Source organism: Crocodylus porosus, unplaced genomic scaffold (assembly GCF_001723895.1).
Source record: "Crocodylus porosus isolate Cpor-Errol unplaced genomic scaffold, CroPor_comp1, whole genome shotgun sequence".
Classification (NCBI taxonomy): Eukaryota; Metazoa; Chordata; order Crocodylia; family Crocodylidae; genus Crocodylus; species Crocodylus porosus.
Window position 1 is genome coordinate 30,424,244 of NW_017728910.1, and position 22,991 is coordinate 30,447,234.

Here is a 22,991-nt window from a genome sequence, read left to right on the forward strand (position 1 = left end):
CAGGTTTTTTTTTTGTTTTGTAGGTAGGTAGGTGATTTACAGACTGTCAGAATGTAAATCCACCATATTACATCCAGTTCACAAGAACTTTTGTTTATATATTGCACTTATCCAGTTTGTTTTGTTTATATTCAAGTGCTTATTAAATTCTGCATTTATTTTTTCTGATTGACTTTTATCTATAATATCTCCAAGAAAAGTACTAAAGGTTTTTGTTTTTCATCCTTGCCTCTTGTGTTAAAAATTAAAAAGATGTTTCCATTCTTTTTTTTGTGCAGAGCAATGTAAGTTCTTTATTTTGAATATAATGTTGAGAGAACACAGTTATTAAATAGAAATATATCATCAGTTTAATTTTTTTTCCAATGTCAACTTTATTATCTTTATTGAACTCTTGTCAGCAGTCTTTCCAGTAGAACTGATTTGTTTTGCTGTATATTTTCAGGGTTTTTTTCATTTTCATCTTAAGCTAGCCACAGGACTGTCTAACTGGTAGTCCTCCAAGAGTTAAGGTGTGAGTACCATTATGTTGCCTTTTCATTGGGGTGATCTTCCCTGGGGTTGGGTAAACTGTCTGCAGTCCGAGGTTTTGCTGTTAGGACTGATGTGGTTCTCCTGTGTCAAATGAGGTAATCCTAAATTCTGTCTTCCACTGTTACTGCATAGCAGTAGTGCCCAGGGCCTGTAGTCATGGCACATTTGTGCTAGAAGTTGTAAAAACAAATGAAAGGTTGTCCTTGTCCCAAAGAGCTTCAATATGAATTTAGAGCCACTTAAGAAAGTACTCCAGTATTATGCTAATCCTGCCTTTGAATGTTTTTGACCTCCTGAGTCAAAAGTAACTGCATGCAGGATCCAGCAGTAACTTCACCAGTCTGTGACAGTCATAAATTTGTTACAGAGAGGTGTTAGCTGTGTTCGTCTATAGTCAGGCAGAAGCTGGGACAGGGTGTTACTTTAGAGACTGACCAGTTCAGAGAGGCATGAACTTGCACGGCTCATGAATAGACTGGTAGAAAGTAGGTATTATATGGAAGCAGGGGCAGGGACACTGCTAAGAAGTAAAAAGTGGGCTAGTTAGTTCAGTTGAAATGAACAAGGTAGTTAGCAGTGTGAAGGACCCTGGAGTTAACAGCTAGCCTAGGTAATGCAATAAGAATCCATAGTCCTTGTTGAACTCATAGTTAACACAATCCAGTCTCTGGATGATTTCTTGTTCCACAATTTCACATACAAGTTGGTTTTTAAAGTTGCAGCTATTCTGAGGTCAGTGGGCAGGGAAGTTGAAACATGCTGTCGTGGGGTATTGTAGATTTCTGGAATTGACATTGAGCTAATGTCCATGCATTCTTTCATATAGGGATTGCCCCATCTGGCCAATGGAGACAACAGAAAAGCACTGTAAGCAGGTGATAGTGTATATGACATTGGTGGAGGAGCAGGTGAATGAACCCCCAGTGTTGTAATTTGTTTTGTTTGGACTAGTTCTGATGTGATACGTGTTGATGAAGGAGCACAGCAGACATATGGGTCTGCAACAAGGCCTGGTAGCTTGGTGAAAAGTGGAGATTGTAGTCTGTTGCTGGAAATATATTGTTTGAGGTTGGGGAACCAGGACATGGTTGTCATGTACCAGGAGGGGTTCAAGTTCATTACTGATGTGTCAGATGTGTTCAAGCTGGGGGCTGTAAGTTATGACCAGAAGGATTCTATTGTCTTTGTCAAGTGATTCGTATTGCAAGGAGGCTGGAGCAGGATCTGAGTCTTGTTCTGGCTCTGATCAGAGTAGTTATGGTTTGGGGTTTGTATTTTAAGTGTTAGGAAACCCTTTTCCAGATCCCTGAGGTATGTATCTTAATCAATGGAATTGGAGCAGTGTGGTTGTAACAGCTTCGGTGTAGACAGTAAATCTAGTGGTGATCTTAGGATCAGAGCTGTTTGAGAGGAGGTAGGTGTAATGGGCAGTTGGTTTCTGATAAGGTATGGTGGTAACATGACTATTACCAAGTTTCATAGTGAAGTCCGTGAAATGAATTTGTTGGGTGACATACTCGAGAGTCAGTTTGACAGAGGGCTGGAAGTTGTTAAAGTCCTGATGGAATTACATCTTCATTGTGTGGACACAGGAAAAAATGTATAGAGAAGCATGCTGTAAAATCCCTGATCTCTTGCATAGGTGGAGTTCCATGGCTGCTTACTCATTAGGGTGTATTTTGGTATGGGTATTACACATCAGCCACTACATACAGGTCAACATCAGGCAATCAAAATGGGGGTAGTATATGGTGATGTCTAAAATAACAGATATGGGAAGTGACTTATAATTGTATAACAGAATGCAGGGTTGTACAGCTTTTGTCCAACTCCTTGTGGGCAGTGTGTTCCCTCTCTCCCTCCTCCCACTTCCCACAGCTGCAGAGGAAGTGTAGGCTTTCCTTGCTGCTGGGTGGGTAGCACCAACAGTATGACTGGGACCATGGGCTCCCTGGACCTCAGTGATCCATGCTGCCCCACTCCTCATGAGCAGATGAGGGATAAGAAACGGAAGCTGGAAGGTGGAGGGGGAGCCTGGAGACCCTGGCAATGGCAGCAGCAAGAGTAGTGGGAGGAGCAGCAACTGGGCAGGAGCCCATGGGCCAGCTGTTAACCTCTCAGAGGCTGCATGTAGCTCTGAGGCCACCAGCTACATTTCTGCTTTAAATTGCTGAACTTCAGTGGGGCGCATATATATATATATGGCACTACAGTCTAACCCTAAATAATGAAAAACCAAAGATCCCTTCCAAACCTCTGTTGTATTCTACTAATAGCCCTCTTACTTGCTCAAGCACTTCAGATATTCAGATTCATGAAAAGATCTATTTATTGCATTCAAAAAGTAAAGAGAAGAATACATGTAAACGCACAGTTATAATAGAAATGATCAGTATAATTATTGCTACCAAACTTGTGGAAAACGTCCAAGGAAAAATTGTGTAAATCAGGTATAACTTAGTTTTCACGCAGTTACATTAGATATGGATTTGGAGCCCATAGGCAACTGGTAGGGGGTGCATGTGCTCCCCCTGACAGGGCCAGTGCCCCCCCACGACAGCCAACACTGATGCTGTCAGTAAGACAGGTGCCCTCCACCCTGACAGCACCCTAGCCCTGGCTGCTGCCCATGGGAGGCAGCAGCTGCTGTGGTAGAGCAGAGCATGGAGCCTGGGTCCCCCTCTCCAATGGGTGGCAAAGCTGGAGTGGAGCCTGTAGGGAGAAGAGCAGATTCGGGCTCCCCCCAGTGCCCAGTGGATGCAACCCACTGCAATAGGGCAGAGCACGGCTGGGTGGGAAGGCTTGGTGCCACTGCTGGGAGCCCCACACCACCTTGGCAAGGTACAACCTGCCCATTCGGCGGTGGTGAGGGGCACATCTGCGCTGCCACCCCCGCTGCTGCTGGGTGGGCAGGAGGCATCTTGCTATTGCAGCGTGGGGCTCATGGCAATGGAACCAAGCTTTCCCCACCCTGTTCTCTGCCCTGTTGTGCTGGGTCCTGCCTGCTGGGTCACGGAGGCCCCTAGGAGGAGGGCAGGGAGCCCAAGCTTGTAGCAGCTAGTCCGCACCCACCCCTGTGTCGCACACAAATCTGGGGACATGTGTCCCCCATGCCCCTCCCAGGAGTGCATGCAGTGGTGGGGAGCCAGCCCTCCCCGCTGTCCCCTGAATGAATTGCCTGAGGCCCTGTCCCACTCCCCACCCAGGCTCTGCAGCCACACATTCAGCACCCCCCCCCCCCCAGACTGCTTTCCATGCTGCCTGGTAGCCATGTGCATGTGTACGTGTGCACATATACGTGACACCCCCTGTCTGATGGCCCTTCTGCTTCCCCCAAGAGTGCACCGTTTCTCATGTTTTTCTGGGAAACCCACTATTACCCACATTTTTATCCTTTAAAGGAAAAAAATATGGGTCATTCTCAAAATGAGAAAATCTGGGTTTTACTGCATTTTTCTGTGGGAAATGGAAAGCCTGGATCCATGCTGGTGGCTGGTCCCTGAATGCCAAATCTGAGTCTGATATGCAATGGAGTATGGACCATTTCTCTTCTGCTTGTGACATCTTTGGTCTCACAATCAACATTAAGAACACAGAAGTGGTGCACCAACCTGCACCAGGAAAGCATACATAGAGCCTGCCATCACAGTGAATGGTCAGATCCTCCAAGACAGTGGACAAGTTCATCTAGCTAAGCAGTACTGCCGTATGCAGTTCACATTGATGATGAATGCAAAATTGCTAAAGCAAGCGTGGCCTTTGGCAGACTATGTACAAATGTGTGGGAGCATGGAGGTTTCAATCAACAAACAAAACTGAAGGTCTACAAAGCCATTGTGTGGAAAAGCCTGATGTGTGCATGTGAAACCTGACTGTGTACAGATGCCATACTATGAAGCTGAACCACTTTCATGTAGGCTGTCTGAGAAAATTGATGAGGATAAGATGGTAAGACAAGGTTCTTACATGGGCAGGCATTCGAAGTATCCATACTCTGTTGATAAAATCACAGATAAGATGGGCATGCCATGTCACCAGGATGTCAGATGAATGTCTGTCAAAGAAAATCTTTTACAAGGAACTAAAGGAGGGAAAGTGCTTTCAGGAATACCAAAAGAAACACTCGACTTCAAGAACTCCCTCAAGTCATCCTTGAAACAATTCAACATTGACCTGAAGTCTTGGGAAGATCTCATGATGATTACACCTGGTGAAGCTTCATCCATTGCTAGATGTAACATTTATGAGTAGAGAAGAACTGGAGAGGCAGAAAAGAAGCACAAACAGCTAAATTTCGCAACAGCAGCATGTCCATGTTTGATCAAAGAACCCAAAGCGGCATTTCTTGCTCAATGTGCCATAGATGGTTCAAAGCCCAAATTGACCTCATCAGCCATTCATATAGTCACAGAAACCAAACCAATTAACGATGTCATGGTCATTTTCAAATTTGAAGAATGAACAACAACATTAGGTATGGTTTTGGAGCCTAGGTATAAATTGCGTGATCTGTTATCAAAGCTGCTCAGACATATACTTTGTTTCTACCTTCTTTGCCTTCTTTGTCTCTACTTCTTTCCTGATGAGAATAAATTGATCAAAACCAGTTTTTGAGTTGGGTCCAAAAAAGAAATGTTATTTTTCATCTTTCTCCACAAGACTCGCTTCACCTTCACCTTTTTCTCTTTGATAAATTCAGTTGAAACTGAATTCTGGAAGTATGTGCAACAACCACACTCACTAAATTCACTGACTTCATTAAACATGACCTCAGGGTCAGTTTTAATGATCATTCTTTACAAGCCCTGTAGCCTGGGTTTTTAGGGAAAAAAAACCCTTACCCACATCCTAAGGAAATAAATTAATAGAAATTCTAGAACTCCCCTTTTTTCTTATCAGCTAGACCATAAGGCAACCCAGTTTATCTCCCTATTCATAAACGTAGGCTTTGGGAAGCATTAAAAGATTTTCAGCTTGCAATGTGTTATTCAATTCCATCTTGCTTAGATAAATCTATTACATGAAACCTTTATAAAGCATGGTTCACAGATGGGTTTCCCTAGATTGTTTAATGACCTTCAAGCTGTATCATTGTTGTTTTTTTATCTCTAGGCCAAAATACAGTTAATGGAACTATAGCATCTGTAGAGTATATAGGGAGACAGTGCTGATGCAGTATCTTCCAGGAAAAAAAAAATTCAGTTTGGCAAAAGCCAATGAGTTTGTGAAAACTATGAAGAAATAGGTCAGCCCTCCTTAATGTTGTGAAAAATCAGCTTTATAGCTAATTGATTACAGGAGCTAATTGATTACATCTGTGAGTATGTTAATTCTTATGACAGAATTTTGAAGAAATGTATTGAAGAGGACCTTGGCCCAGAGATGGGAAAATAGAGGCTGGAATACTCTTCGTTTCTGTTTTGCCAATCATAAAAGCTTCACTGAAACCAGAACTAGAACATCAAGGAGCTGCTCTTTCAGCTCAGGGAAGAGTTAAGGGAGCAGCTATGTTTTGGTGAAGCCAGATTTACTAAATGCAGCTGCACCTCCTTGGTAATCATGAAGACTATAAAGAAAAAGGGCTTCTGCTGAAAGAAAGGTGTTTGGGGAGGAATGTAGTTGTTGCTATCATGAGAAAGTATTTGGTATATACCATGATGAGATACTCAGCCACATATGTCTTTAGGATATGAAGTGTTGCTAGCTGTTAAGAATTTGTTGTGATGGTTGTAACATTTGTTGTATTTTTTAAAGCCTTGCATCTCAGAACAATGAAAACCTTGCATCTCATTTTAAAAGTGTGGAGAAGTGCTTGAAAGTGTGTCCAGTAGGTCTGTGTGAAGTGGCTAGTGTTTGCTTCGGATTCAGATTTAGCCAATTTAGGGGACAATGGTTCAATTTTGTGATTTGAATCACTGTCCCAAATCGATTCAGCTGAATCTGATTTGGAGATTCAGCTGCTACCAAAATCTCTGAATCACACAGGCCCATCCCCTGCCTGCTCTCCCAGCCCGGCAATGACTCCCCTGTCCACCTCAGCTCCTGGCACTTTGAAAAAAAAGCCCCAACTCATCGACTGCTGCCTGGGGGGGCTCTGCATGAGCCCCCCAACCCCCACCTGCTGGTGCAGCATGGGGCAGTGCAGAGCAGAGGGGAACACCTCCCATGGGGCAGCACCCAGTGAGTTGGGGCTTTTCTTTAAAGAGCCTGGAGCTGCGGTGGGTGGGGCAGCGGGCGGGGGTTGGGGGGTTGAAGGAGTAGGCAGGGGATCGGGCCTGGGAGGGGTCCCCCCATGATCCCCTCCCCCCTACTTACTAGCTCCCTGCTGCAGCAACTGGGGACTGCCCAAATCATTGAAGCTCTCCAAATCTTTTCTGAATTGATTCAAAGAGCTTTGAATCAATTCAGACCTTTTTATTCATCTCCTGATTCAATTCAGATTTGGTGATTCAGCCACTGAATTAGGCCAAATCTCCTCCAAATCAAATCACCACTTGAAGCGTCACACAGCCCTAGTGTCCAGTGCCTAACCTAGAGATTCAGAAAGGCTCTTACAATATCCACACGTTTTTTGAGAGGCAGCAGTATTATTTGAGGCATGACTTTTTAAATTATTTACGGTGTTTTTTGGAGCTCTTAGTTTTTTGAGTGATGTCAGAGATCAGGATTTTGACAAAGTAATGTTTAGCCCAGAACAAGGGCCTTGACTTTCACATGGAAGTTGCAGATCTTTAGTCTGTTGCAGGGGTTTTCAACCTTTTGAAATAAGTGTACCCTTGGCAGCCCCCTTTTTTGTAAGTGTAACCCGAGTAGGGGTGGCAAACGTCCACATGTGCAGCCAGATGCCAAGGGGGGGAAGGGTGGTGAGTGACCCTCTTGCCCCTCCCTGGCCCTGCTCCTATGAGGCAGCAGGGTGGGGTGGCAGTGCTCTCTGTCCCTCCCCGCTCCCACATATCCCCAGGAACTTTTCAAAGTACCCCCCAGGGGTATGCGTACCCCCAGTTGACAAGGCCTGGTCTATTGACTTCAACAAGAACAGTGAGTGATGAACATGTCTCATTATGGGGCTGTATATGAGGAGAGCCTCATGGAGAAAATGGATTTTTCTGGTGGACTGATGTTGATTTGTCAGGATCTGGCGTAGAAAAGAAAGGCTGTATCTTGGCATTTGTCTTGTCCCAGAAACTAGACTGCAAGCTTTGTTCTATTTAGATGTATTCCTAACAGAAATTAGGACCTAAATGACCAAAAAATGAAGTCTTTTGTGTGTATCTTTCTCACATACACTTCATGCCATATATGTAGATTATCAAGAGACAAATTTGAGGTTTTCACTTTACATTTACTAACCAATACCACAGGCAAACTCCCAACCAAATTTAAAGGGGCTTTCCTTAGTGGATATTGAGATTAAGTCTCAAGTTTGGGGCTATGGAAACCAAATCCAACAAGTGAAGATGTCATGTAAGACACACATCCAGCTTTCCTTCCACCAGAGGTAGTGTGTCTGTCATGAGAACTTTTATCTACTCCAGTTGAGTTAAGTAGTTTCTTTATTTTGTATATAGTATGAACGCTGTTAGAAGCCCAATTCCATGAGTCTAGTCAAAGTAGTAAACTCTAACATCAATACTTTTTTGACCTTGAATGAGAGTGGTTGGTGCTCAGCATGTCCCATGATATAGGCTTTCTTGAGGTGCATGGGCTTAAATAGTAAGTTTAGAGACAATGAATATGGAACCATCAAAATTTTGACCTGTGCAAAATGGTTAAAAGTGTTCAAAATGACTTCTGTTCAGTAACTTTTATTTTCCTATCATAACTCTTCCCTTGGATATTTCTATTGCTCACCTTTCCAGGGCTTCCTGTGAATGTCGTGGGTGTCTCCTGTCTTGCCTACTCTCTGCCCTACCTATAAACATCAGTTGCATGTAAGCCTGGTTCTATTTCTAAGAAACAAGTTAGAACTAGCACAGAAAACACTTCAGTCCAATTATACAATTTACAGATAAAATTATACTATCTCACTTTGAATGGTGCGTTTGGAACGTTTTGATTACCTACTATCCTGAAATGGAGTCTGGAATGGAAAAGATACAGTGAAGTGGACAGATGGTCATCCTTAATATAAGTGAGAGGGGTATAAAAAGACTAAAGTGGATATTTTTGTCCTGTATCTCTTGTCATTGGGGCTGGTGCAAGGACAAAATTAGAACAGACTTCTGTAACCAAGGCACATGCCTTACTGGAGTTGCAGGGTTTAAGGGCAATTTGGGGTGGGCAGTTGCATGGGGAAAATCTCCCCTAGCTGGCTTCTGCAGTGCTTTTACTGTATAGTTCCCATACACTATTCAAGCAGGAAATGGGGCTAGTATGGAGGAGAAACACCCTACCTCCACTATTTAATGCTGAGGGGAAAAGTATTGGATGACATGTCAAATAGCAAAAATAATGACTGCTGCAACAGAGAAGACTAACTCTTCACCCTTTCCCTTTAATATATAAACAGCCACATTCTCAGTGCTGCTTTTCTCAGTTTAAAAAACAACAACCCACAACTCCATGAGGAATTAATGAAATTGTGCCAGCCATCGTCATGTCAATTGATCTGTATGTCACTCCCCTTTCCTAAAGCTTCCATCTGTTCCTGTGTCTTTTAAGCCACAACCCTGCAGTAATTTAGGTGCTCAGCTCAGTGAGATGTCCCAAATTTACAGCTAAACTTGAACATACATTTATAACATTTGCTTTTAGAGCATACACTTGCTGGATCAAGGGCAATTTGTTCAGCAGCCTGTGAGCAGAGTTCCAATAATAATATTTTTCCTTTTACCTACTCTGTTCCTGTTGCTGGTCTTTGAGGCTCCTGTGGAAAACCCTTTTTTTTATACAACAAAGCATAGCTGTTCTCTGCCATCTCAACATGTGTAGAAGTCCCCAAACATGGCATAGCTCATTCTGAGAGCCTTACTCTGTGCTGCAGGTCAATTCCCCACTTTTTCTCTTTGCCAGCACTTTTTATTGAAGCAGAAAAACAAAAACAAAGAAAAAATATAAATGGAGGATAAGACCAAAAACCAAATAAGGGGAAGAGGGAGAGAGAAGCAATTAGGGGCTAATATGGTTTCATACTTGTCTATATGTGTTTATGTAGTATCTTCAGTCAGCATTTCTGTTACCTTTGAAATCAGTTTGTGTACTCAGTGTACAATAGGGGGCAGTGTTATCATAGAGTTTCTACATTTTCTACATGTATTTTCTACATGAGTAATTTTCTACTGTATAAAAAGCTGTTCTTGATGATTCACATGAGCCACTGTATTCCTGTAATTGTCATTCCAATTCCCTCTTTGGAAGAATTTAAATTACGTTAGCACCCAACTATGTATTCTCTGACTGAGTATAGAAATGTGAAAGACCCTTCCACCAAAGCAGCTGATTTTTAAGTTTCAAAGTGAAGATGCAATTAGGAAATTTAAGAAAAGATGCGCCAGGCTGCATAAATAATCAAACAGCAGCCAAATAATTGCTTTGCAAACATTACATGCACAAGATTCTGCACGCTATGTATGGTCTGCAATGGTTAGGCTGCAGCTGGTTAAGGAACTTTGAAATAGCTTCTGTTCTTAATGGAAACATTGCTAATGCATTACAGCAACAGCATAGACCAGTTTCACCCCTGTTGTACTGCCAACAAAGTTGTTATGATATAAATTTAGCTGCTTGGACGGAGGCAATAAAACAGTGTCCATACTGGCAGGTATGTATAATATGGTATATTGGGTGTGAAACAATGAGCCACTTGGCCAGAAGAGGGTGATTCAGCAAAACAAGCTACTGACAGGAAGCCTGGATTCCATCCCCCATTTCCCCCCAAGCATTATTCACTGACTCATGCCCCAGCCAGTTTAACCTTTAGCTGACCTAGCTACCAAACTGGGTCAGCTTGTGACAGCTGTATAACTCAACTGCAGCTCTAGTGGATGTTAGTAATTAGAAAAACTGAAAAAGTCTCCCAAAACCTAACATACGCTCAAGTCCAAACAAATGGGAAGAGCACAAGCCAGGGCAGTAAACTCAAAGCTAGTTTAGAGGTTGCGTTTTTTGCCCATACTCTGGTATGTGTGTAGTACTCTGCTACCTGGCATCTGCTGTACATAATGCGAAAAGCAGGAGAAAACCAAAGATGCAAATCCATTGGTAGAGGAGCACCTTGGCTTTGCCCCTCTTTCATTGGAGACATACTTTTCCTGCTACATCATCTACTAAGAAGATAAGTGTAAAGGTACGCAGCATTGCTGTGTGCCTCCTGGGTCCATGAGAGATGGGGCATACTGCAAGAAGCAGCAACAAAGACATAGACCAAAGTAAATGGGCAAATGCTTCTGAGCTGCAATTGCGTTGTGAGAGTGATGTCGGAGTGTTAAGCATGAAGTATAAGATCCATATAAATGTTTGTTACTGTACTAGGGCAAGCAAAGTCTGACAAATGCCGGATACAGCAAACCGTAGAAGCTGAACATCCAAAGCTGCACATAGCAAATCAGAGCAGCTGAGGTTCACAGTGAAAGCTGCAACTAAAAGTATTCACAGGAAGTACCGTGTGTGTGTGTGTGTGTGTGCACATACATGTTTATATCAACAGATGGATAAATAGAGGCGTGTGCACAGTTTACTGATTTAAATGACCTAATGTCATACAGTGCTCTTGGCAGCCATAGCTGCTTTGGGGTTAGTGTTGCTATCAGCATGTGGCCTTACATTAATATTTAGCTGGCATCATGAGGGTCAATCTGCAGTTACATGGCAGATTGCAGTTCTATGTATGTACTGCTTCACAGAAGTGCATCTCTTGTAGAGGTTTAAACTTTTTGAATGTCACTGCCTATTTAAGGTATATTGAAGTGATGGAGTAACTGTGATGGTCCAGAAAATATGCAAAAGACAAGGACTTTTGTGGGTGATATCTTTTATTGGACAAAACTGCATGGTCACAATAGACGTTAGACGAGCTTCTGAATTCAGCCAGGTCAATGAAAGATATTACCCACAAAAAGCCTTGCCTCAGTAATTATTTATGCTGGTTGAATGGCACACTTTCTTGTACTATGCATGCATCACTACTTACAAATCTGGTCGATTTTCTGCCCTCCTATACTCAAATATGTAATTAACACATTGTATGCATCACTGCTGCAATTATTTTTGGCCCTATATGACAAACTTTAGATCTGATATTTATTGACTTCAACAGAAAAGGTTTCAGCGGAGAATCTGTGCTGGGCTTTCACTCTATTTTAGGCCAGTTTCTAGTATTGTTTACATTAGTGTGAACCTGGTATAGCTATTGATGTTGAGATAGAGTACCCCTTATTGAAATCAATGTAACTGAAACCAACAGTTGGATTACAAAGCTCAAAGAAAGTGAATTCTATATAGTGTAAATGTCATGAAAATTCACACTAAGCCTGCAAGCTGTTACATTTTATTCCCCTATTTCTCATGTAACCAGCATCGCTTCCAAAAACTGATAGAAATGGGGTTATACAAGAAAGAAATTTTGGTTCATTGCCTTTTTCTAAGCCAAGTAAGCACATTACCTATGTACTATATGAGCTAGATGCAATATTTTTGTGCTTCAGCAAAAAAGTAATTTCATCCTCTTTAGTAACCAGAATCAGTGGATGCTTGGAAATGCAGTCTCTACAGTAGACAGAGACTCAGTCCACAGACTCTGCATTTATGTTCATATTTTGCTGGTTGCCAGACTTGGGTAATAGCAAAATTGCTGAACTCAGACAAGGGCTCACTGTGTCCTATTCCTCTTTTATTCCACGGAACAAACTTTGGAAAAACCAAGAATAGCAATGAGCTAACATAAAAATTCATGAAGGACTGGAAACTAGCTGTTGAAATATACAGAAATACACCTTTAGCTTTCTGATGATAATTTATCATGCAAAAAGTGGAACAAGTAGATGAACATTTTTGTGGGAGAAGGGAGAATGCTCTTCTGAATAAAGCCACTAATCTTGTTTGACCTATGTATGTACATCTTTAGCATGCAGTTTCCAAAGATATTCTAACCAGAAAGTTTATTAATAGGGATGCTTGCACAGAAAGCAAATGTCAGAGAAAAATAATGAAAAATAAGTTTTAATACTGTAAATCTACCTAAAATAAAATGTGGATAGTTTGTGTCCAAGTGGCTCACAAACAGTGTCATTTGCAGTAGGCTGCTATGGTAAAGATAACCTCTTCAGTTGTCTGCTGTGGCATCCCCTTCAAAAGTATCTGCACATGGTGCAAGGGGTCCCCCTAACCCTACTACACTCTGAAGCAGTTGGATAAGGAGTTTGAACAGAGTTGCTAAAGAAAAGGAAAAAAAGTCTTTCAATTCCCAGTTGAGTTATTAGCAAGGATTGTCTAGGGGCTTTTGTATACTAGTTATTTCTCCCCTACCAGCAGAGGTAGGGTGGAGGCAGCGCTCAAGCATAGCACAGACAGTTCTTTCAGATTTTCTAGAACCGTCCTGAGGTTTAGGTGCATGCTGACATCCTCCAAGATCCCTTAAAACAGGGTTTCATTCTGATTTTTTTTAAAAATTGGTCCTAAATTAGTGCCAGGGAGCATCCTGCCATGTCGTCTTGGTGCTGTAGGCCATAGGCTACCTCATGAACTATAGGTAATTGTTTCATTTTCACACATTGCCTCATCTAGACCACTTAATTAACTCTGTTTCTTACCACTGTATGAATGTGACTATGTTAAATAGCTCTGATAATTAGCTCTTTTCTCTGTAATTCCATCCCTCCGGTTGGTTTTTGCAGCTATTCTCATCAGGTGTCTTACTCTTGTAATAGTGATTTGGTACTTCCAGCTGCAGAGAGATCCGCTGAGGTTTTGTACTTCCAGTGGTGGTAGAGAATTTTTTTTCTTTTCTTTTCCCCATATCTCCCCTTGACTCTTGTCTTCTTTTGTTGGGATCTGCTGTGTTATTAGCAGGATCCAGGGAATGTTACATATTTCTAGTATTTCACAAGATGTTCTTGGCTATGAAGAAAAAAAGTGACCATCTGTAGCAGTTACTAACTTGCACTTCATGCAGTAACTTCCCTTTGTAGCTAAAAAGCCAAACATTGGACATAAAGTACAAATCACATGAGATGATGCCTTTCTCCCTCCTTGTGACTGAGGTGAAACATCACCTATAAAGAATTGCCACACTTGCACAGAAATTCCGTTTTTAGCTGCTTGCTGTTAAAATGCTGACAGTCTGACATCAGCAGTTTAGACTCCTAAGAACTGAAGTACTTTTAGTTTTACTCAAGCTGTTGGTCTTAATATAGAGCTTCGTGGGTGTAGACACATGATATATAAATGTTTAGCATATACTATCTAAAGGCCAGTCTGGCCTTAAATTCTGACATGGAGTTTTGCTAAAACAAGGGAACGAATAAAAAAAAATAGAATTGTGAAGACTAAATTGCTATCAAGCTAGTGACCTCTGCACAAAGACTTCTTGTGTCTTTATTTATCATGCAATTTTCTAAACAAAATTCTACCTGAATTAAATATTTTATTACGTTCATATAGACATTTGATTCTTCATTGAAGAATCCTGTGCACATAAAGCTGTATAATCTCTTTATTGCCTAGAATGTGGTATTGCTTCCTACATATTTGGTATAGGAAAAAAGGGTCTTAATGCCTTACATTAGCAAAGCCAGCAGAAGAACAAAGTAATTCAAATGCTTCATTGGAATCATCAGAAGTATTTGATTCCCTTTCACCCTTGAAGAGGAAATTGTTCTGCTCTGTGGAAGTCCCGCCATCAATCATGTGTAAGGATGATGGTGCAGAAACTTGCTTTCACAATACTTCCTGAGTCCTCTTCTTCCATGACAGCATGAAAAGACCATGACCAATATGCCTAATCATTAACAATCACCTCAGTCAGCATGTATATGGACAAGCAACTAATAAAAATTAACATTAGAAATCAGTGCTGACCCTTGAAAAGGATTTTCCTGTGAGTTAGGAAGGAATGATGTTATAAAAAGTATCAAAAATAGGCCCACTGCCTCCCTGCTATCCATGATATAATTTATTTGTTTCAAAAGATGATGCTTATGCTTATCATCTGCTACCAAAGCTGTATTTATTTATTAGATGTATATTCTGCACAGTTATATTGCAGCTATGCAGAGTCCCAAATCCAGGCTGTGCATGTTGTAGAGACAAAGGGAAGGAGACTGACTTAAACTCAGTCTCCTTTCATTACCAACATACTGATGATTCTCACACATTTTCCCCATCAGAGTGGAGTGACAGACTGTTTTTATCTCTAGCTATGCCTGCATTTTCCTCTGACTTGAAGAATGCTCTGAATTCAAAATCCTGTCTAAATCTATCCCAACCATGTAGTTCATTCAATAAAAGATATCACCCACAAAAATCTTTGCTTCTTGCATATTTCTTTGACCAGCACAGCTACAGCATAGCTTGAACACTACCACATAGTCCTATCGGACATTCTCATAAGTAAATTGGAGAAATATAACCCAGATAGAATTACTATCTGGTAAATGCATTGTAAGCAAGGAATAACTGTATGCAAAGAATAGCTATAAGTGGAATGATGTCAGAACGGCTAGAGGTCCCAGGAGAGAGAATTTGTGGAGGTCTGTCCTCAGCTGAGACTGTTACGTTTCTAGTAATGATTTGTATGCAGGAACAGAGAGGTTATTGAACAAATTTGTAGATGACATAAAACTAGGAGGAGCTGCAAACACTGAAGGCTACAGGATTAAAATTCAAAAGTATCATGATAAATGAGCCATAGACAACAACAGAAAGCTGGGTAGCAATATGTCTGAGAGGAGTTAGGTCCTGCATATGTCAAGGGGGTTGAAGTAGATGACCCTGGAGGTCCCTTCTAACCCTCATTCTCAGAAGATTCTACTATTCTGGTTTTGTTGTCCAGATATATGGTATGATAAGAAGAGTTTTGCTAGTAAGATATATAAAATAGAATAGGTCTTTCCTGAAAGTGACTGGCCAACAGCAGATTTTTATGACTTATCTCTAAAGAAATTCTTGTAAGAATTTCTGAAAAGAAAGAGTAACTGATATAAAAGATGATTGTAAGACAAATCCCTACTGATCCTCTGCCTGTTATACGTCATGAGCAATCAGCCAGATAGAACCAGTCAAATTACCAGGACAACAAGTAGTTCACTATCTTCAATAGAGAAAAAGAATGCATGTTCTCATTAACAGAAGTCCTCCTTAGAAGAGAGAGCTGGAACTACTGATTCCTTTAAAAAAGAAAAGTGAATGAGCTCATCTGAGGTCATTAGAGTGCTGGCTGAAAATCATGGGCTTCTAACCAGCAGTTTTTTCCTCACTGATCAGACTGAAAAATTAAATAATCTGAAGTTGAATCAGGTTCATAATGACAACCTGAACTGGCTGCAGAGAAAAGCAGCTGAAGTGGAAAAAGTGTGTGGCTGGCCTACGTGCAGTTCAGTACACATGCGTCGCATTTGTTTATGGGAGTTTATATTCAGCTCCATAGACAAATGTCTAAATTACATCTCTACAAAACAGGAGTAACATAACGTTGAAACTGTACTCATTACATTTTTAAGTAACTTCCTCATTGCCTTTCCCCTATCTGCTCCTAACGCACACATACATATATACCAATTTGCCAAAAAATCTCTGACTCTATGCTTCCCAAGGAAGGATTGAGTTACTACATCTTTCATCCTTTGTGCCAAAGACTAGAGGAACACATCCTCTAGTTCAGCAGAACAGAACTTGGTTTGATACATGGCAGAGCTGGTTTTCCTTTGCGTGATTAAAAGACAATCTAAAGAATATGGTGGATGATAAGTGAATGGTAGTGAAAGACAAAAAACATATAATGGTTTCCTTTTGATCACTTTAATCAGGACGATCACCTACCAATATGTTGGGGTTTGCTAATTGTGTCATGACTGCAAAGTGGTAAGATTTGTGGTAGTTCCTAGTTGTTCCTATATGATATAATTTTAAAATGATTGTAGTAGCCATTGTTTCCAGAATTGTTTAGTGTTTATGGAGTGTTTGGTTTGGATGGTCACAAGAGAGGGAGGTAACACAGGTCCCTGTGATGCAGGAAAAACAAGGGGTTACAATTTGTTGTGTTCCAATTTTGTCCATCTGTGTTTTGTATGGCTTAGCCCAACTTCAGGTTTGGATTGGGAAAATAAAGAAGGTAGAGTCGAGAATCTGACATCACTAGTAGGGAGCTAATTGTAGTGGGCACAGGTTTGAAGTTGCATGTCTTCCCAGAAGAGAAGATTAGAATACTTGTAGTTCAGCATGCTCCAGTTCAGACTACAGAACTTGGAAATAGGGGTAGATATGATGTGACCCTGTTGGACAATATATTTAAAAGATTTTTTTTCAATGATCTTAAACTTGGATATACCAGGAAAGCGTTATACCTCTGCATTCTGAGATGCCTGATTCTGCTAATGATATATTACATGAAAATTTGATCATTCAGATGATCAGTTTACTCCTTTCTAGGAAGGGTTCTTTTCATTTGTTACACCGCAATGATGTCTGTGATCTATCTGAGGGCCTTCCAGAGGTTAAAACAGACTAGTTAGTCTGGCTTTCATCTTTTTTTTTCTTTTAATAAATATCCATTATTGCTATGTTACATGCTATTTTAAAAGGCAAGGTCAAAGAATTGTGCTTCACTTTTGGACCAAAAAGTTGTAAGATCTGTGGTAGTTCCTAGTCATTCCTGCATGATATCATTCTAAAATGATTTGGAATTGGAAACTACGGCTTTTATATATTATGTCAAGTCTTGGAATCTTTCAATAGACGTTAATCTCTGGAACTCTGATCCAACAAGCATTTAAGCATATGTTTATCATTAAGCATGTGACTAGTCCAGTTGTGTCATATGGTAATAGTTATATTTCTCAAGTTAAATATAACTTGGTAGGATTGGACTTCATAAAGCAAACCTAACTCTAGTAGTCCTTCAAAGAAATCCTGTCAAGATTAACTTGAAGCTGAAGTAGAGTGGGGAAGAAAATAGCAAAATTAGGATCAGAAGGATGTAATGTTTTTTCTTTGTTATTTCGCTTTCTCTGATATATCTAGGTTAGAAACACTTTAGTAGATCATTACAAGCATTTTAAGAACCAGACTTCTAAGTTTTCCAAGAACTGTGACAAAAAACCAGAAATAAAATTATATAAAATTTGCCTTGCTCCACACAAAACCTGCCAGCCACATCCACAGCTTACGCCAGCACCCACCTGGCATGGTGGAAGCAGTCCTGAGCAGGCTCTGATATCAACTGTAGACATGGCCAGCAGGTTTTGGGTGGCATCCCAGCCCGAGATGCAGCATGCCCTGATCCCCACCCCATCCCATCCCACCGCACCCCACCCAGTACCTGCTGACTCCATCTGCAGCACCTGCTTAGTGTGGCAGAAGCAGCCCCAGGTGTGCACTGGCATCAGTTGTAGACGCAGTCAGCAGCTTCTGGGTGGGGATCAGAGGGTGCCTCTACATGCCCTTTAATGATCATTAGTCTATTTTAAGATGCATTCAAATATCACAAGAAAACCATGCTCTTTCACTAATGCACCTTAAAATAGGCTAATGTGCATTTTTCTAGTATTTTACAATGGAGGTACTAGATTTAATGTGCATTACCTAAAGTGCATTAATGAACATGGAGATGCACCCAGGGTGTCCATCCCATTGCACAGTTGACACTACTGCATCAGTGCAGAGCAGAAGCAGTCTTGCCTGCTTGGCACCACGCAGTTGCTGGAGCTGCCGGTTCCCATGAGCTCATGGCCACCTGCCCGCAGGCCAGTACAATTAAGTTGGGGGGGCAGGTCCCATCTGTGGGTCAGATTTTGTTCATTCCTGGGTTAGTTTCATCTCCAGTAGGACCACCTCTCTGTTCCAGCGTGCTGGCAAAGATAAAATATACTGCAGTTCTTTGTTATATGCTTAGGGATGGGGGAACACAAAGAAAAAAAATCAAGTCCTCTGAGGACTCTGAGAATAGCCCTTCAGAAGGCCTATTGGCAGAGAGCTATTCCTGCCTCAGCCACTACTTGCAGCAGCAGGCATGTTCAGTCACTTTTGGGGAGGAAATGTAATGCCATTTTAAGGTATGTAGTGGATATCAGAAGAACTGTAGTCTGTTCAAACCATATATCATTTGCAGCCCCTCATAAATAAGGTGAGATCATTCCTCTTGGGCCCAAGAAAAGGAACTACATGCATACTTTCATTCACTGAGCTTAGAAGTGCGACGGAACAGAAACATTCAGAAGGTTTGGATAAACTTCATTTTCACAGTCCCTAGATACACTGACCTACTGCCCTGACTGAAATGTAAAACTAATTCATTTGTTGAGAACTGTTCCTTCTCAGCTATATTATATGGTTGTTATCAAAGATGTAAAAGTCCTAAAATTTGATTCTGATCTTGCACCACTTTCCAACTGATTTATCTCCACTATTTGAGTTGCTCCTGTACTGTTGGTTTACAATATCATAGATGTGCTTAGAATTTGAGTCCATGGTTTGCAATGGAAACTTCCTATTGAAATGGATCAGAGTATAGCTCTTCTCAGCTATTGTCCTATACACTGATGAAAACTGATACCCTTACGTTTTCCTGTAAATGTGTTCTCTACCAATGAAACCATTTTAGTGGGATTTTCTAAGTGTATTTTTAACTGTGGCAGTGAAACTAGCAGTGCAACTCCTAACATACTTAAGAGTGGAAAATGCTTTCTTACTGATTCAGCTAGAAAATCCCTTCTGACTGTATGTATTTATCAGTCTTATTCCACTTTGATCAAAATATGGGGGCCGCGTCCAGCTTGTGCCACTGCTACTTGTCCCCGAGGAACGCCCGTGCCATGCACACACTGGTGCATAGCAGATTACCCTGGGTAGGGGAGGGGAGACTGGGGCCAGAAACTGTGCTGGCTCCAGCAGCCTTATCTGGGTTCCTGATAGCCTCCCAGGGCTACAGCCATGGCAGAAAGCCTGATTGGCTAGCCAGGCTCCAGTTTTTGCCCGTGCACACTGCCACCACGTGTACTGACACATTTTTCAGTGAGGGGTTTTTGACCCTGGCATCTCCTGGAGTCAATCCCCTTTCCCCCTCCCACCCCTCTATGCTACAAGATAGCAGCAGGGGGAACACCTGCATGTGTGTTGTGTGGCGCTGCAGAAAGGTCTGCAGTGCCAAATACAGCACATCTGCGCTCGTCTGGATGCATCCTAGGAGTCTTTGTAAATATTGGTAAGAATCCATTTTAACAACCTTTGTCTCCTCAGTTCAGGTTTTGTTTGATTCTCATTAGATGCAACACACCTTATTCTAAAGATTTCCTTTCAAACCTAGTGAAAAATAACTAGATTCTGTATGTTTCAATGTTACTGAGAGGCATTAAAGAAAACTCTTGTGGCTATTGTCACCCTTCTCTTTTCCCATTTTCACAGAATCATAGAAAATTAGGGTTGGAAAGGACCACAGGAGGTCATCTAGTCCAACCCCCTGCTCAAAGCAGGACTATCCCCAACTAGATCATTCTAGCCAGGGCTTTGTCAAGCTGGGCCTTAAAAACCTCCAAGGATGGAGATTATACCACCTCTTTAGGTAATCAGTTCCAGTGCTTTACCACGCTCCTAGTGAGAGATTTCTCCCAATATCCCATTTAAACCTCCCTTGCTGCAACTTGAGACCTTTGTTCTTTGTTCTGTCATCTGTCGCCACTGAGAACAGTCTGGCTCCATCCTCTTTGGAACCCCCTTCAGGTAGTTAAAGGCTATCAAATCCCCCCTCGGTCTTCTCCTCTGCCGACTAAACAAACCCAGTTCCCTCAGCCTCTTCTCATAAGTCATGTCAACACACATTTTCGTTGCCTTTGGCTAGACTCTCTCCAACTTGTCCACATCATTTCTGTACTGGGGGCCCAGAACTGGACACAGTACTCCAGATGTGGCCTCACCAGTGCAGAATTTAGTGGAATTACTTCCCTCAATCTGCTTCCAACATTTCTACTAATGAGGCCCAGTATGTTGTTAGCCTTCTTGGCAACAGCAGCACACTGTTGGCTTATATTCAGATTACTGTCCACTGTAATCCCCAGGTCCTTTTCTGCAGAGCTGCTGCTTAGCCAGTCAGTCCCCAGGCTGTATTAGTGCATGGGATTCTTCCATCCTAAGTGCAGAACTTTGCATTTGTCCTTGCTGAACTTCATGAAATTTCTTTTGGCCCAATCCTCCAATTTGTCTAGGTCACACTGGGTATACCTAAATGAGATGCTACCTTGCTTGTTGCTGTGGTGACATAGCATTGGTGGGCACGAACCATGATGTCACTGCTACTATGTAGTAGCAATGAGCTACTGAGCAGTAAGTCATTTCTACTGCTCAGTAGGGTCAGAAATTACCTGGGTGGCACCGGGACTGTACAGTACTGGCAGTTACTGTGCAGACATTTTGTATTTGTTAAAGCAGGTTCTAAATGACTGGGAACACATGTAGACACACCCTGAATCCTAGCCCTACCCTCCAGCCTATTTACTACACTCCTCAGCTTGGTATCTTCTGCAGACTTGCTGAGGGTGCAATTCATCCCATCTTCCAGATCATTAATGAAGATACTGAACAAAACAGGCCTCAGGACCGAACCCTCAGGCAGTCCACTTGATGCCATCTGCCAGCTAGACATTGAGCCATTGATTACTACTCATTGAACCTGACAGTCCAGCCAGCTTTCTGTCCACCTTACAGTCCATTCATCCAATCCACACTTCCTCAGCTTGTTTGCAAGAATGCTATTGGAGACTGTATCAAAAACATTGCTGAAGTCAAGGTAGATTACATCCACTGTTCTCCCCACATTCAGAGAGCCAGTAATCTCGTACTAGAAGGCAATCAGGTTGGTCAGGCATGTCTTGCCCTTGGTGAATTCATGCTGACTGATCCTAATCACCTTCTTCTCCTCCAAGTGCTTAGAAATGTGTTCTTTGAGGATCTGCTCCATGATTTTTCTGGGGACTGAGGTGAGGCTGATTGGTCTGTAGTTCCTTGGCTCCTCCTTTTTCTCTTTCTTAAAGATAGGCACTATATTTTCCAATTGTCCGGGACCTCCTTTGATTGCTATGAGTTTTCAGAGATAATAGCCAGCAGATCTGCAATCACATCAGCCAACTTCCTCAGCACCCTTACTGGCCCCATGGACTTGTACATATCCAGCTTTTTTAAATAGTCCCTAACCTGTTCATTCACCACTGAGGGCTGCTTACCTTCTCCTCAAACTGCTGCTGAGCAATATTCTTATACTCCACCCTAGTCATCTGGCCAGGCTTCCACTTTTTGTACACTTCCCTTTTGGATTTAAGTTCACTAAAGAGTTCTCTGCTAAGCCAAACTGGTTGCCTACCATATTTGTTATTCTTCCTGAACATCAGGATTGTTTCCTCCTGCACCCTCAGTAAGGTTTCTTTAAAACATAACCAGCTCTCCTGGACTTCTTTCCTCCCCATACTGGCCTCCCAGAGGATCCTGCCCATCAGTTCCTTGAGGGAGTCAAAGTCTGCTTTTCTGAAGTCCAGGGTCCATACTGTGCTCTCCTTCCTTCCTTTCCTCAGGATCCTGAACTTGAGCTGCCCAACTTACCACTTCTATATCCCTCACCAATTCTTCCTTGTTTGTGAGCAGCAGGTCAAGAAGAGCATGGCTCCTCGTTGGTCTCTCCAACACTTGCACAAGGAAGTTGTCCCCAACACTCTTCAAAAATTTCCTGGATTTCCTGTGCACTGCTGTATTGCCCTCCCAGCAGATGCCAGGGTGATTGAAGTCCCCCATGAGAATCAGGGCTTGTGATCTGAAAACTGCTGTTGTTGTCTGAAGAAATCCTCATCTACTTCATCCTCCTGGTCATGCGGTCTACAACACACACCCACCACAATATCACCCTTGTTCCTTTCCCCTCTAACTTTAAGTCACAGACTTACAACAAGCCTATCTTCAGTTTCATACTGGAGCTCTGAGCAATCATACAGCTCTTCTACATAAAGTGCAACTCCTCCTCTTCTCCCCTACCTGTCTTTCCTGAACAGTTTGCAACCATCTGTAGCAATGCTCCAGTCATGCAAACCATCCCACCAAGCTATCTCTTATTCCAGTCATATCATAGTGCCTTGACTGTGTGAGGACTTCCAAATCTACCTACTTGTTTCCCAGGATCTGTGTGTTTGTGTACAGACACCTGAGGTGACTAGCCAATTGCTCTACTTTCTCAGAAACAACGAGGCCTCCCCTACTGCTCCCTTCTGCTGCTTCCTCCAGGTCCCCCACTTCCCCACTTACCTCATGGTTTTGTTCTCCGTTCCTCAGCA